The sequence below is a fragment of the Glandiceps talaboti genome, chromosome 15 (genome assembly GCF_964340395.1).
Source record: "Glandiceps talaboti chromosome 15, keGlaTala1.1, whole genome shotgun sequence".
NCBI classification, from domain to species: Eukaryota; Metazoa; Hemichordata; class Enteropneusta; family Spengelidae; genus Glandiceps; species Glandiceps talaboti.
In genome coordinates, this window is record NC_135563.1 from 5126083 (window position 1) to 5144087 (window position 18005).

An 18005-nucleotide genomic window follows, 5' to 3' on the forward strand; every position below is an offset into this window, starting at 1 on the left:
AATATCGTCAGGAACATATTCAGATATTTTTTTTGAACTATTGACCAATCTACCTCCTTTTACCTACTACAAGATATTTGAAGTAGTCATTCAAGTATATTTGTAAGTAGATGAATAAATAGGTGAAAGATGCGAAGTTACCCGATCATGCCTGTGCACACGTAAAATATGACTTTACGTTTAAATTAATGCATAGTTTAACATTTAATGCAGCCAGATCCTATCTAACACTAATTTAATTTCAAGAGTCTACCTGTTAATTGTCATCCGGAAAGAGATTAGAACTTTAGAAAGAATTAGATGTTACTGTATTCCCCACTATTTTTCTTTGTTCAGCCAGTGAAAATATGAGTTACCTAAGGGGTCTTTGTCACCATGAGTGGATAGACAAGTAGTGACAACCCCTTAGGTCACGAGTATTTTCCAGCTGAATGAAGACTAATATTGGAGAATAACATAATTATGCCAGCACCAGTAATTTACAAAAAAAATCGGAGGAAAGTAATGGCAATTTTGAACATTGTTGTATTTCGAACACACAATAACTAGTGACATAGACATGCGTTCTCATGACATAAACGCTTTTTGTCGTGATGTAGAACGACCAGTGTATACATTCTGTATATTTTGTTCTAAATGGCTTGTGCATACATGTATGTATAATTTCTGTAGTGTATGTATCTATCTGTTAACACAAAATGTCTTCTGTTGACATTCTTCAGCTGTATATTATGTTTGGTGTTCCTACCCATAGAACTGAGAATGACAGAGACATACATGTTGTACATAGAGGTATATTTTCTCAATAATTTGACCACATACATGTACCTGACTTGCATGCCTACATGTACATTTTGGGTGAAGCCTACCAGCTCTATTGTGTTCTATGGCCATTTCATTATGTCTTTGCTCATACTTTCTGCATAGAATCAAAATCATTCAATGAACCCCGAACTATGAACTCTCAACTCTCAACTTATGTTGACATTTATTTGAATACATATATAGGTGATTTATTAATATTTATGAGTATAAAATTTAATATTACTGTATTGATTAGTCTGTATGGATTTGATGAATGATTAGTTTAGTGGTTTGAACACTTGAGGTCAAGTGAATTCACACATGGATGAAGTAGATGCTATAGTATTAATAATATGTGTTTGTAAAATTTTTTCTTTTATGGTTTCACAATTATTTCATATTATGAGTATGTGCCAGTTGATGATTATGGTAGTAAATGTTGAAATTAATACAAAGTATTGTAAGGCCTAAGCTGTAGTTTAGCATTTGATAGCAAATGCAATGTGTTTCCTGTATTTTCTTACAGAATCATATTCTGTATGTTGTGCCTTTGTAGATACATACAGCACAGTACAGTACAGTACAGTACAGTACAGTGAGTCTGTACATGTAGTCTAGAGGCTATCCTTGGCTTTGATTCTCATTCCATGTCTAGAGGAATGGATGAATCTATGGAATATCTAGCTGTAGACCACATGCTAACAAAGTTTACTATCCATCACACTTCTTAGTGTCCACTTCATTCTCACCGTTGTTCATTAATATTCAATTATTGTAATCTTGTTTGAAGAGCAAATTATATTTAACACGTGAGTGCAAGTGTGGCATACTCAGGGTATTTTTTGCATGAGTGCTTTCAGTATTCTCTGTAGCAGTACTTTTATGAGCATACAAAATGTAGCCGATAAAAGTGTAGTAGAAATCATGCAAGCACGAGTGCAAATATACAAAATTGTATCCCTGAGTACTCACACTGGCGCTCATGTGGCATCAGCGTGGGGTTCTGTTATTATTACATGTTAACCAAAACAACAAATTTCCATAAAAATGACACTGTGCAATCATTTACTTTTGTGTAGAATGAATGATTGCATCCTCATGCATGCAGGTATGCAATAATATTTCTGGCATTGCTCTGCGGTGCAAATACCACTAGGGTGCATGCACCATACAAGTAATCTCTGGTTCAAAATGTACATACATGTACATACATGTATATATATTTGTCAACCACAGTCCATATCCTGCAACATATTACTTGTAAACATCAAGGGATACATGTATGTTTGCCATCCAGTTTTCAACCAGTGAATGACTGAAATGACCATGTAATGTGTATGGAAAAGAAAGAGTTCCCATAAATAATTCAACCTATGGTTAAAATGTAACATGCATCTATATATAATTCATTCAGCACAGGAGACCTTTAAATCTGTACTGCAGACCATACATTTGTATAGCAAGTCAGTACATGTGTCCTTTCAATATATAATGGATGTAATGTGAGAAATAAAACAAAAGAAACAGCTGTTGTCTAGTTTACACCATACATGTAGAATATACATACATTGTACACGAGTACAGTGTAGTGTAGCCATACTGTACAATGTACATTGTATGTGTTTTCAATTCAGACTGATTCAGTTATAGGCCTTCTCACATTGCACCATCTACAATATAAGTGAAATCAGTTTTTTTTAATGAATAAAGTACTGCATTAACATATGTTCTTGTATATTTCCATCTGTGTATACAGTACATGTATATGGAAGTTGGAACTCTATAATTTGAGCAAATTAAATCTTGCATCTCTGTACATATACATATACATATACATATACATATACATATACATATACATACATGTATACATGGACAAGTACATGACATACATTACTGCCTCTTTCATGTTAGCGTTAACTGTTTGCTAGTTCTATTTGATACAACAACACAGAAACCAATGAGAAACTGCACATGCTTCATTGTTTCAATTTACATGTAAGATAGCAAGATTGAATGAATACAGTTTCTTGTGACATTCTTTGTATTAAAATGAATGAACTACAATGTAACTTTCCACTATGCAGACATCAAAATATTGACGCCCACTTGTCTGCACCAAGTTAGAGTTGAAATGTACATAGAGCAAAATTGCACAATTTGCTACCTTTAAGTGTGAGCCTGTCACGAAATCAAAGCAGGGATCATTTGCATTGCAGGTAAATTTATTTTAAGTGATGGCATGTAACTAGTAAGGATTTGGGGCAATACTTGTATGTACATGTAAGGTAATATCCATGGATTTATATTGAAACATTGATTTGTTTTGATAAGAATTGAAAAATGCATTGTCATGCTTTTGATAAATTTATTAATCCAAAAACACATCAAAACATTAATCAAATGATGAAGGTCATAGGACTAAGGTCATACCTGAAAATTAGTAGTGATACTGATAGATGAAACTTTCAAAGTCAGAAGTGAAGAAGTTTTACTTAGTAGTGTCATATATGTAGCTAAGGGATATATAAAGTGAATCATAGCCAAAGAAAGCAATAAATGTATCTGAGAATCCATCTTGTTCTAATGCTAGCAAAATGACTTAGAAGTTGTGGATGTAGGTGTACCATTGTGAAGTTTTATAAATCATAATTTCAGAAATAGTCCCTGTCTATTTCTCAAGCTGCAATTGGATAATATACATGTAGTAGAGAGGTTTAGATGCACATATCTAGATATGTTCTGTGTATTTACAATGTAGCATCATAGTCACATGATTTGAAGGCCTCACGAGCATTCTGTTGTAGATGTCTAAACATCAAAAGTGCACTCTACACGTACATTGTAGCTATAGATATGTGTGAAGGGTTGTCATTTTTTCTTCTATGAAATGTTGTAATTTTGGTATCAAATTTCAGAAATGGAACTGTAAACTAATTGTTGGATTATTCTTTTGGGTACTTTGCAGGAAAAATGTCTAAAATACCAACAACTTTACAAAAGTATGGCATGTGTATTCGGCCGCAACACTTGAGCTCGTTCCATTGTCTTTCAAGTTTGTGTTCTGAATTATCACGCGTACCTAAACACAACTTGTTACGCATCATTATGTGTACTCGTGCACAATTACAGTGTCCCATATTACAACTGCTGACATCAAACCATTGAAAAACGGAACCTGTTAGAAACAGGGAAAGTAAATGAATTAATTGGATTAATAACACTTGGCTCAGCCAAGGGAACTGGAAATTTGTTTGTGAAGGTGAAATAATTGTAAAGAGGCCATACAACAGCTCTTATCCAATGATGGAATGTACTACAAGTCTCTGGACTTTCAGTATGCTGTGCCAAATGTTATTAATCCAATTCAGTTGTTTACTTTCCCTGTTTGTACAAATGTAACAGGTTCCGTTCATCCATGGTCTGATGTCTGCAAATGTACATGTACCACTGGTAAGATTCCTGGACGTTTTATGGTGTGTTTAAATCATTGCTTATTGAGTAGTTCCTTCATACCAGACCTAGTTCATGTAACAGATAAAGGTGTACCTGATACGAAGGATCTGTCACTTGAACAATTTACCATGCCTTTCATATGTGTGCTGCAATATTGATCAATCATATTTTTATTTGTTTGTACAGTGAGGCTATTTTTGCAGCTTTATTTGCATAACCTGATTTGATGTTTATTCTCAAAATCCAACATATTTTGAGCCTACATGTATGTTGAAATGTATACATGTACATGTAGCGCGTTACAAATCATCAAACTAAAAATATGAAGAATGAACAAACTGCCCACAATCAAAATTTACAATTTTAATGTGCACATTTGTATGTATGTAATGTATACATTCTTTACATGCACTGAAGGGTGTTAAGAATCAATTAGTTATGCTGTCAAGTTGATTTTACTCTGCATCAATTGTGTATACATGTATCTGGTTGTGTATTTGTCAATAATACCAAATCATGGTAGCCAGTGAACCTTAATATTGAAGACTTAGGAAAAGTTGAATTCTCAGTGGAAACATACATTTGTCGTGATCCAATTATCATCATTCGCTCAATCATTGGATTCAAACCCAACCAGGTGTAGGGGATGGAATCAAGGGGTGTGTGTGTGTGGGGGGGGGGGGGGCATGTGATTGGGTGATGGGGTGGGGTGCTAAACATTGTTTTCATGTGGATATACATGTATAAAATTGATATTGGTTCTGACATTCTCCTGCTGTACATTGTAGTTTCCATTATACTGTTTATGAGATGACATTGAGGACTTTAGACTTGTATTGACTAGTAATTGTATCCATGATGTACTTGTACTTCAGTGACAAGGACCCACATTTACATGTTCCTGATTGACTCCTTTTATCAGGCATTTAGATACATGAGTGATACATGTACTGTGTCTAATAGACACCATTTTAGTTGTCATTGCAATCAGCTGTTCTGCTACTAACCCTATACTGTCAAAACTGTCAACTTTCAAACACGAACCTGTCAAATATGTCTAATTCCTTCAAGTGTTTTTCTCAAAATTTCCCAGTCGTACCAGGCAATATGTCACTAGATTTTGGAGAATTCTGCCAAAATCTTATCATTATATAGATGCACTTTTAAGAGTATGGGGCAGGTGCCATGCCAGTATGGGGCTGATTATGAACAAAAGTACAAAATGTAGGTGAAACTTAAATTATGAAATATGTTGTAAATGTGGTTACTAATTGCATCATAATTGTACATTTTCAGCAATTTATCAAATGTTATTATTTGTATACATGGGTACCTTTGACAGTCTGCAAAAAGGTGATAATGTGGCAGTTTGCAAAACGGTAAATGTCAAAATCTTACAACCTGAGAATGATAATTTTGTTGAAAAAACGAATTTTAGAATGAAGGAAAGAGTACTGTATCCTAGTGATTTTTGAGTTCCTACATTGTACATGTACGTATATATTCCTGAGGGACCAGTTTCCCTGGAAAACAAAGTTATTCAAACCTATCCCAACTTTGCCAAATGAAAACATGTTCATGGTCTTTCCAGATAAAAAAAAAATGATGAAAATTAAAATTTATGTGTTCACCATCTTGTTTCCAAGGAAATTGACAATCTAAGGTGATAGAGTTAACAGGACAGTTGGTAGCAAATTTGGATTCTAAAAGTGGTTCATTTTAATATCACTATTGCAAAAAAAAAATATGTATGCACAATGACCACTGATCTTTTTTCTCAGTCTCATTGTATGGGTTTGTGTTTTCTTGTGCAAAGTTACAACAAAAGTTTCAGATTTCTATGTTGGAAACCCTTACTGCGATGCACTGTAGGAGATGAAACAAGAAATTGTAGTGAGAGAATCTGGCAGAGTGATATTGAAACTTTTACTTCTTGTATGTAAGTACATTTGTAGGATGTAAAAACGGAGAAATATGTAACTGAATCTGACAATGGCACTCTTTAAAACTGAAAAAAACAGTCTCATTTCTTACTCTGGCGTTTGTACATGTAAGATGAACACACTATAAAACATTATGTATACAATACGGAACATACATGTACAAATATATACACTATGACATGCATACATGTACATTGAAAATTGGGGATTTGTTTCCAAAATTTTGACTGTGTGGGTAAGAATCTCATTCCTAAATATGAATCCAGAATCCATTAACATTCATTCTCGCATGTACATTGTATATTTATTGTGTCTTGAGATAAAAGTGTGCTGGAGAAATTTATTTATATGATTATGACTGGAAACAAGAGATAACTAATTTGCTTCCTTAACTTTACTTTTTATTTTATTTTATTAGTTTGTAATTGAAAGTCAAAAGCATCACTGGATTACAATGCAGATCAGGGGAAAAAAAGTAGCACCTTTACAGTTTCAAGTTGTGAGCACCAACAAACTTGGTTTTGTGTGTTCTGTACCGACCAAATGAAAAATAACAAAATCCTATAAAAAAAAAAAAAAAGTTTTGCATGCTACTGTTTGACAGAATCCATGATGCATGAGTGCAAGTGTGGCAATACTCGGGGTATTTGCACGAGTGCTTGCAGTGTTCTCTGCATTTACATGTATGCATGTGAAAGTTTGCAAGCACGAGTGCAAATATGCCCTTGAGTGCCACACTGGAACTGACCTGGCATATGGTTCTGTTATTATTACACATGTTTGTCTGAAATGGCAAATTTCCATAAAAATCATACAGCGCGATCACACAATTTTGGGTGTAGCGAACGATCACATCCTCATTTGCATATCATTTGCATGCAGGTATGCAATAATGTTTTTGGTATTGCACTGAAGTGAAAATACCACTAGTGTGTGTATGCTCCATTGACCATGGCAGTGCAAGTACATTGTAATCCCTGGTACATATGTAATAATGCTTTGTATTACATTTCTACATCTACCAGTGATTATTTTCATTGTGTATGCTCATGTTGTTGGTATTTGCATTGCCATGCAATGCTGAAAACATTAATTATTGCATATCTGTATGCTAGTGAGCGTGTGATAGTTCCATGGACACAAAATCATGAGAATACACAGTTGTATATTTTTGGGTGAAATTTGTTGTTTTGGATAATTGCTGTGTTGTAACAGAGTGTGAGTGCCAGTGTCTTCAGCTGTATACTCTCATGATCATTAGCATATTGAGTAAAAGTAGAGAACACCGCAAGCACTCGATGCAAATACCCTCAGTATGGTACACTTACACTCATGTATCATGGAGTGCTGTCATAGTGTTGAGAGTAATATCGTTCTTAAAACGTGAAAGCCGTTATAAACTAAAATAAGTTAGGTCTATATATAGATGTCAAAATACACACAGACACAAGTAGTACAGTAATTCAGTGCTTCTTAAAGAGCATTTACAAGATGCCTGTAGGGTATATACCATTAGTAATTAATCACTGTAGAGTTGTTTTAGTGTAAAGTAGACACTATAGCTTACAGCCTGTAGTATGGCATTACTTTTATGCATGTTAATTACTTGTTCATTGTATAACATTGTACATGTGTATGTACATGTACTACCTTAGAAATTAGAGTCCAGTCGTATCAGGATTTTGCTCACGCTTTTCGCCTACCATGCAACCCCCATTTTGCTGTAATGGTTATATATCCAAAGCTAAAATTAGATAACGATTTGCAGCAGTGATGCTGAATATGGTAATCATGTTTACATCATACAGTTTAATCCTCCTAATCGTGTCTGGGCGACTCTATCGACAGCATTTTACTGTGGAAAGAATTAAAACCCCAAATAAGAATTTGCACAGGTCTGTTTTCTGGCCGTAGCTTCATTAGAGGAACAGGTCATTTGCAAAATGCCAGGCGTAGTCGGGGAAAAGCGAGAACAAACTCCTCACATGACTAGATTCCAGGCTACATGTATACATGTACTCTTGCCATGAACAGACTGACAAACAAATTGCTTGTCATCCAGAAAGCATTGAAAATTGAAACTTCATGCAAAGTACAATTCTCAGACAGGCAACTAGAATACTACTTGTGACATTTGCAAACCAAAAATGAGCATGCTGAAACATTTCTAGTCAATGAGGTATTGAAAAATTGGCATTAAAGAATACTTGTAATTTCTGGACAAGGAAAGAGAATGCTTGTCAGATATTGAAATTGAAATTTGGTACCATTTCCAGACGGACAAAGAAATTGCTCGATAAACAGATTTTGAACATTGAAATTAACAAAGTTCTCCTGTTTCAAATAAGGGAATGGTGTACATGTTGGAATGAATATTGATACTTGCAAATTCCAGATAGGCAAAAAAACCATGCTTTATAATACTAAAATGGTAGTATATTTAAATGAAATTACTTGTAATTTTGAGACAAAAAAAGGTACTATTTGTCACCGGAATATTGAAAATTGAAATAAAAAATGTTCTTTTCATATCCAGCACGTCCAAATACATGTACCATGGGAAGAAGTTTATTTCAAGGAGATGTCATTACATGTACATTGTACTTAATATATGGGATTATTGTCTTGTTTCACACGTTACTCAAATAGCTCTCCATTTTTAGTCAAGTACATGTTGTACATGTACATGTTGTATTTTCCACGCCTATAATCCAATATAGGAACTTGCAATCCAAACTGAGCATGCTCAGACGCAAAGGACTATGGGATTATCTGTGGTTATTGTAATACCTAATCTGGAGCTACTGATAAAATTAACCTCCCACAAAGATCAGGGTGACTATGAATTGATCATTCCTGGTTATAAACAATGTAACAATATTGTTTACAATGCTAATTGATCAGTATTTATTATCGCATGTCCCATGATGCAACATTCAACATGGTGGGTTTGCAAGTTCCCTATTGAACATGTCTATTTAATTGGTAAAAAGAAAAAGTGATTGAAAATTTAGCCAGGACTGTGTACCATTAAACTTTGACTTTCGACGTTTGAGAAGTGTACAACATGTATGTGCTTGAAAATTGTAAGACCATTTTTGTCAAAGAAGTCATAGTAAACATCAAGTGAATGACGACATATGCTGGCTACACTTATATAGTGAAAGGGTGAGAATTGTGGAGGCTTTCTAGTGATTACCAACAGCTGTATATATGAAGTTAAATCACCATTTGTTGAGACAATAAATACTAGTAATGGTTGAGACATTGCTCTTTTAAGCCAAGTTGAGTCAAACCTGCTGTGATTAGAGAGGTACATGTAATTATATGTTGCAATTGAATGGATCAGTTTAGATTAACTTGGACTATAAACTCATTTACCAAAGCAGTACCAGAGATAGACTAGCCTAGAATCCATTCGTATAGGGATTGTTAGTCTACATGTAGTTACTATCTATGTACGTGTAGACTTTTTCTATGATCTCTCTCTCTCTCTCCACGTAGAGTCGAACAAACAATTCTACTGAAAGTTTAGCTACATGTAAATCTATTGCCTGGCAAAGGGTACATAGTGTACATGTGCATGATGTACCGTATGTCAGTAGTAATCTATCAAACACTAGTAACAGGAGGTTCTAACCAGTTACATTGTACTTTGTTCAGTTTACTACAAACTCAACTTCCAACTTGAAACTTCCTTGCAAGTATAAGTCATTTGAGGATGTGATAACATCCTTAATGTTTATATCAACACTCCAATAGCATAAACTAATGCTGTTGGTGATACATTGTAAGAACAGAATGCTGTGCTAGAGAAATCCATTTGACTATACTGTAGAGATGATTGTAGTGCGTATGTACATGTAGTTACTAGACTAGGGGCTTGTTGTCTTGTTTTCCCCCTACCATGCTGGCACTCTGCTATAACGGTCGTATGTTTAAACCTAAAATCCGAGTATAATTATCCATAGCAACTTTGAATATGGTAATAATGTGTACATCATACAGCTAAACACTCATTCCGAGCTTGTTCGATCACATGGTGATGCCATCTCATAGTAACGAGAACTAAAAACCAAATAAGAATTTGCACCTGTTTTCAGGCAGTAGCTTCAATAGGTTGTTAGCAAAATGCCAGGTGTGGTAGGGGAAAAGTGAGAGCAAAATGCCCATATGACTGGATTCTAAGCTCGAGATACATGTAGACTGATTAATAATACATTTGTATTTGCATATTGTCTTTTTGACATGTTGGTGATATATGCTTCACATTATTGGAACCACACAAGTTGACTCTGTGTTCACATTATGGAGACTACATTTGTACACAAGTCGACTGTGTTCACATCATGGGGACCAGAGTCAACTCAGGACCAGAGTCAAGCCCAAATGCATTCACACCTATACTTAGCCAGCTTAAAACCTACATTTGTACATGTAGCCCTGTCTTCAACCACCTTTTTACACCAGCACCCATCTACTTGCCTGACTCTTTACCGACTTCAAGGCCATAGTTCACTCTTAAATGGCTTTAAAAGGGTGCAGTGTGAACCCCCAATGCAAAATCTGCTAAGGCCTAAAAAAAATGATTCCACTTACCCAACCGCACCTATTTTTTCACTGTCAATCCTAAACTTTTTTTAACGTATTTAAGAAAAAATGAAATAAAATTATGAAGTCTCGTGAGAAAGAGTGGATGCGGAAACAGACATCAACTTAAAAAGTCAATATAAAACTGTTCTTCCAATTTGTACATCTAATAGGAAGAAACCAATAACACAGAGACCATACGGATAACAACGGAAAACATAACTACCTGAACTACATTGTGTAGACACTCACACATGGAAAAATTAAAAAAACAAAAACGCCTATTCTAAAATTGAGCATCATTGGCCTAAGGTATGAGTATACATGGTAACTCTCATAAAATGTCAGTATTTGTACAACAGTATTAACGCCTCATTATGATGTATTTAGTAGAACTTTTATAAGAATTGGTACTCTTTATGGAATCCTACAAACAAGTGTAGCTACTGACTTGTTCATGTAGGAAAGTCTAATCAAAATTATGTGAAGTTACAACATGAACCTGAATTTCATAGTCAGTATCTTGTGGACAGTACATTTGTATGTTGCTTTATTTTAATATAAAATTCAACCAAGACTTTTTGTGCAAATTGAAAAAATAATTTTTTGTATGAAAATGATATGAAAAGCAGTAGTTTGAACAAAATATTTAGCATAAAAACTGATTTCATAATGTATTCAATGTTTTTCAGAATAATCCAGAAGTCAAGAATTGTTGAAAATAAATCAAATTGACAATTTGAATTAATTACATCATCTTAATCTTGAAATTTCTATGCTTAATAACATTTACTGTGAAGACACATTATTTTAGTTTCTGAAAGTTTCACAGGAATTTTGATGTAAGCTTTTCACCCCACCCCCACCCTCCCCTCTCCCCCATCTACTTCAGAACATTTCAGACTTTGACAAAGTTTGAATATATATCACCATAATGGAAATGAAATACATGAGTTTGACCTTGACCTTCATGATGATACATATACCTTTACTACCAATCAATCACAGACATAGTTTCTGGAAGTTTCCAATATACTGGGTATAGATTTCATTGAGACATGTGTAACTTATGTTATATTTTGTTGTTGCTAAAACCAATGAAAATGTAGGGGTAAGAGGGCTGTGTCTCTCCTAGTGCGTGGTATTTACTCAAAAATTAGTATGATGCAAGAAACTGTTTGTCTGACAACACCCAGTGGTAGGCTGTACCATGTCAGGGCCTGTGCTGTCACTACGTGTACCCTGGTACCAAACATCTCCAATATGTCAGTTGGTGATGTGTACTTTTTTTTGATAACCATAAATAATATAGAATACTTAAAACAAACTGTGTCATTTCTTGTATAGGAGCGATATATATGATTATTTGCTGTATGTGTAAACATATAAACACTGTTCATGAGGAGGTAGATGGTTTATTGTCAGACAACCAGACTATTTTACAATAACACTTGTCTCCATTTTATATCCACTGGATGGTGTCTCTTCAATAGTCTGTCAACTACTTATATGGAGAAGTAAACTGTTTTTGTCAATAAAAAATTTCTGCTCACAAGAGTTAAAAAAAATGTTTGGAAAATGAATACCAAATTGTCACTGATGTGTCATCAGGATGGTCAGTTATAACTTATACATGTCATGGCTCAATTGACACATGAAACAAGCTACATACAGTACTCTCCAGACTATGCTGACAAAATACATGCATCAATTCAGTATGAATTTTAGATTTGTTTCAAAATGTTTTGATTCTTTAAGTAGAAATTTCATTTTGTGACGAAGCTGCTTTCTCTGTAGTTTGTAAATAGAATCGTTTTAGGCGTAAATTCATAGGGAGGACTATGCCCCCCCCCCCCAAAAAAAAATAAATAAATATATAAATAAATAAATAAATAATAAATAAATAAATAAATAAATAAATTAAAAAAATGTTATTTATTTATTTTACATATTTATTTATTTCACCTTTGCATCGGTACAAAAAGAACTATAAAATAGAGTAAAATATACAGACAGTGAACAAGTACAGTGTACACATGACATACTGACAATACAAAATCAAACAAAATCAACATGAAAAAGAAATGGCACTCCCCTGTCTTATTAAAAGCACACTTAATATGCCAATATCTATAAGTGTCTCAACCTTGAGTTTCTTTTATCCCAAAATAATCTTATAAATTGTTTCTGGTCAGACAGTGCACACATCACTTAAATACACTCCCATCAGTCTTTCTTTTTTTTGTGTGTGTCCAGCCCATGCAGTCTGCAGATCCAGTGGAGAAACACAAAAATAACCCTCCCTACTTCAGTGAAGACAAGTGCAGAGCCAATCGTGAACAGGCAAATGACATCTGTCGCACATACTGTTACTCTAAAGCACAGGGGCGTGTAATATTTCATAGATTGTTGTTTTCCAGGTCTACAGACTAAATATAACAACCTTTTGATTAATATATATTCCCACATGTAAAGGGAAGAGACTATATATATTTCTTAGTAGTATAGAGATTGATACATTTGTAGCAGCAAGATTCGTACGATATTTTCCTAAGAAAACGGCATTCTAAGCAATAAGAAAACAACAATCTATGAAATATTACACGCCCCTGTGCTCTAAAGTACATGTACTAAATAAAAAGAACAGAAACTGCCATAAATAGTGTAGCTTGAGTGAGACAGGTTTGTTGAGAATAAAAAAAAAGAGAAAAAAAAAATGATTGGAAGTCCACACTGAAAGCAGTTAAATTGATACATGTAAATATAAGGTTTTAGTTTGATTATGATAATGGATGTATAATTGTATCCAGTCTGTTCCTGCAAAACTTCACCTTAGTTCTCTTTCATTGCTGTTCTTTCATCTCATGTAGTTGTACTTCCTGTCAGACCATCTGCTATGTAATTTTGTATCTATTTACCAGGTGTTAACACATTTAATATATCAGTTTCCCTTGACCTACATATTGTGTAGTGTAAAGTTTCATGGTCATAGAGTCATACTATACATTATAGTTGTCAGCACACTAGATTTATGTCAGTTGGTACGACTCAGTCAAGTGATTTCATTTCTGTCAACTGTCAGTGTGGAAAAAAGCCACAAAACCAACCACCATAACCACAACTACCTCATTCCCCACCACCCTCACTACCAGCTGTGCACCACCATCCTCTAATACACCTACCTTTGTACCACCATAGGCATTGGAGGGAGACATCTATGGTACATGTACCACTGCTGCCGCTGGCACCACCACTACCACCACCACCCCAACCATCACTCTCACTATTGCAGCCACCACCACCACCATCACAACAACAACAACAACAACGATGCTAATCACTTTTTATGATCCAGCTGTTTAATTCCAAGTTTAGATAGGTTACATATTAAAAGGGTATACTACCACCAGGCTGTGAAAATATTTAGGATGTATCAACTTTAAGCATGATAACAATAACTTCTTTCTTGGTATACATGTACATGATTACAAATACACATAGGTATGTATGTAGATCATTCCTGTATCTGTTATACACATATGTGACACGTAGTCAGTCATTCAGAGGTATATGTATATATACACGCAATCAGGTTATGATGATTTCATGTGGTTTTTGAAAAATGAATTAATTCTTAATCAATTAACTAATGATTGAATTCAACTTTTTAATTTAATAAAAAATCAAAAAGAAAAAATTGTATTGACTTAATGTGACTTTTGTAAAATTTTAAAATTCATACATGTATACCTTGTAACTGAAGAAGAAAAAAAAATGGCAGATCCAGTGATATTTTAAATGCAAACTGAAAAAAACATTTAGACATGACACACTTCTATGACTACATATATGTATTCATGATGGTATGTTGGAAATTGTTACATTTTGATTCTTTCTGAAATAGATTGTGAGTTCTGAATGAATTTTTTTTAGAAAATTCACTGTCAAATTTGAAGTCTGGATTTTTCTTTAAAGAGAGTGTGAGCTGTGCATGAAAACAATGGAAAATTTGCTGTCCAATGAAAGAGTACATGAGCAGTCTACGTGATTTTCCAATCCAGATTGAACTGGTTTTAGTACTGCTAGTCTTCTCTGTCAAGATATGTTGAGAAGTATATATCCTTTGTGTAGCTCAAAACATGCTATAAATCAGTCTGAGCAAAGCCATTAATCTGTTGTCTATGCAGTACATTTTGTAAACCCTTTCCATCTCCCTACCTCAGTGGCTGTCATCTGTCAAGACGTAACGGCAAGGCCATGACCTGATAAGGCGTAAGAGTTATTCTGACCACTTCTTGTCAGGGTCACTAAGCATCACATGGACATTAATAAGTGCAAAGCCAATATTTGTCAAATTGTGGTCTCTTTTCGCCTAGCTGATTGACAAATTTATGTTGACATTGTCACAGCAATAGTTAGTGGATACAACAAACTTATTGTTGACTGCCAACAGCAGCTAACATAAATTTGTTTTCAAAAGTAGCGACTTACTAACTGTATTTCTCCTTGAATGAATTAGTGATAGTAGAACTTTAAATCAAAACTGTTCATTTGATAGCAAACACAACTTATGATATATTTAAGTTAGTGTTTCAAATTTCATCTGATCTGTGTGTTTTACAACAGGGCAGACATATGCATTTGAACTTGGTAACCTGCATGTGATAACCATAATATCCACTTGAAATAAATTCTCAACACATTTGGGACAACATCAGAAGTTTAATGTCAGATAAAAATTCACAAATTCTCCCCCCCCCCCTCAAAAAAAAGAAATAAATGAACAACAACAAAAACAAAAAAAGAACAACAAACAAACAAACTAAAACCAACTACATAAACTGGCTAGAATTAAAACATTTTTTGACTCCATGCACAAAATTTCACACTCAAAATTCTGACATACTACTACTGCCTATATTGCTAGGCCATTATTTACAGAGGGTAAAATAAGATACACATTGAATGAAAACTTACATATTTCTTTGGTTGAAACTTTGAGCATAGATTTTACCCCATAGCTTCATGTATAAGCATACAGTACATGTGCAATGTATATGGCTTCTGTAATATTTAATAGTATGTCATTTAATTACAGAGACACATGCATATGACATAACTAAGACCCATAGATATCACTTCTGTGGAAAATCAACTGCATGGTTAGATACACAATGTACTCTGTAGTAGACATTCACTCAGCAGTTATTTGAACACAGACTTGTATACAGCGATGGTCATTACCAAGAGACCACAGAGGGTGAAAAGTTTTCACTTACAATGCATGTGCTCTGATATTATTAATTGTTGTATAAATGCAAATCAAACATACTGCTATAATTTCGGGGATGATACCTGTATACCAGAAACAGTTATCTTGGCTAGTGGTGAAATTGGTATTTGTTTCACATAACCCCACTCCCACCCCCTCCCCCCAGTTTCTGAGTTTAAGAGAGAATCATACACAAGTTGAAGATATTGTTGTAAGTTGCTTTGTGACTTATATGTATGCATGTGCATTTTCATTTGAAATGGAGTTTCTGAGTATAATAGCAACAATGTTGCAAATTGAATGGCTTAATATGCATTCAAAATAAAGCATTTAGGATATCTCAAGAATAGTGTAGAAATAGACAAAGAATATATGCTTTGAGATAGATATTTGTATTACACATTATGGTTTGATAAGAACAGTCTATTGTATGGCCTCTTTATGTGTACATGAAATGCCATAGACATGTACAGTAGGAAATCAAAATTCCTCTCTGAAACTGTAAATTATAATGTACTTTTCTTAGTGCTGATCAATGTGGTTGGCCAGGTCTCCAAAAATGCAGTTAAATGATTTGTCCTTGGCCAGTCCATAAATATGTCACCAGTGTTGAATTCTGAAACTTTCAGTTTTCATGATGAGAAATATTGGAATCAATATTGGAATCAGAAGTGAAATCCAAACAAAATTATGTTGTCGACATTTACAGGAATAGTGACTTCAAGATTAAACTCCTGTGTACATGGAGAAGGTATACGTGTGTTAGTGTTACCCGTTGACCTTTATAGATTCTGGTCACAACCCAGTGTGTGCGTGTACTTTCATATGTGCAACTAGTTACTGAGCTATGGACTTTCACAATTGACAGTCTGTAAGATTTACAAGGTCCACTCTACCTTAGCAGGTACACGTAGTTCTATATCAATTGTGCTCATATTTATTTTGTACCAGTTTGTCACAAATTGGACAATTAGTCATGTCTGAAGGCTCGAGCCTAACATCAAAAGAAAGGCTTACATTTGTAACATTCCAGATCATATATTTCTGAATAAGTAGTAAAGTACATTTATTTACATCATCTGGGATATATATTTGTCCACTCAGGCTAGACTTTTTTCGTTGTAGTGACTATGCAGCGTGTAGAGCCGTCATGATGTATTACTTGGAAGAGTAAACAGTCATGAAAAACAAATGTAGTGGTGACACTTGCAAACCATAAATATGTAAAGATTAACAAACTCTATTATCCATTGAGACAAGTTCTTTCATACATGATATGTACTGATTTCCCACCTGGGCTGTAGACAGCCAATCTTTCACTGATCTATCTTTGGCTGTTCAAGTATGAGGCTATGGTATATTCATCACTTGTGGCATATTGGTACACATATGGGGACATGAAGTGCGGTATCTAATTTATGCTACAGACAAGTAATTAGAATTCTCCACACACCTTTTTCTGGTATGTTTGTAATGTTTCTTGGCCCTCTATATAGTCACAGCCAGAGGGGAAGTACTGCAAAGGTTTTAATCTGTGTGGCCTTCATTGCACATGTCTACCTCTTTCTCTCTCTGCAGGCCGACAGGGTTGACCTGTGTCCTCAAAAAGACATCATTTTCAAAGAGGTTTTAGATTTAGTAATGTAAAGTAAAAGGGACACAAAATGAGTTTTTTGAGTGTAATTTTTGCTGCCTGTTCGAAAGGTACATGTACATAACCTGTTGTATTCTACTTACTGAAGTAAACTTAAACATCACTTGACTGAGCTCAAACCTGGTACAAACTCAAACCTGTATTACCTGTAAGATATACATGTAACTCATAAATTATCCGATGATGTAATTTATATAGAATGATATGAAAAAAATGTTGAGGAAATGCCTGTTGAGCAATCAAGTGTGTTCTAACAGTGCCAGAAGACAATTGCAATGTCATAGAA

The 18005-nt window shown here is 34.4% G+C and overlaps 1 protein-coding gene across 1 annotated transcript in view; it reads left to right on the forward strand.

The window, feature by feature from the left end:
* The window catches only part of LOC144446136 (peroxisome proliferator-activated receptor delta-like), a 93751-nt gene that overhangs the window by 21481 nt on the left and 54265 nt on the right, over window positions 1–18005 (forward strand). The window lies entirely within an intron of this gene.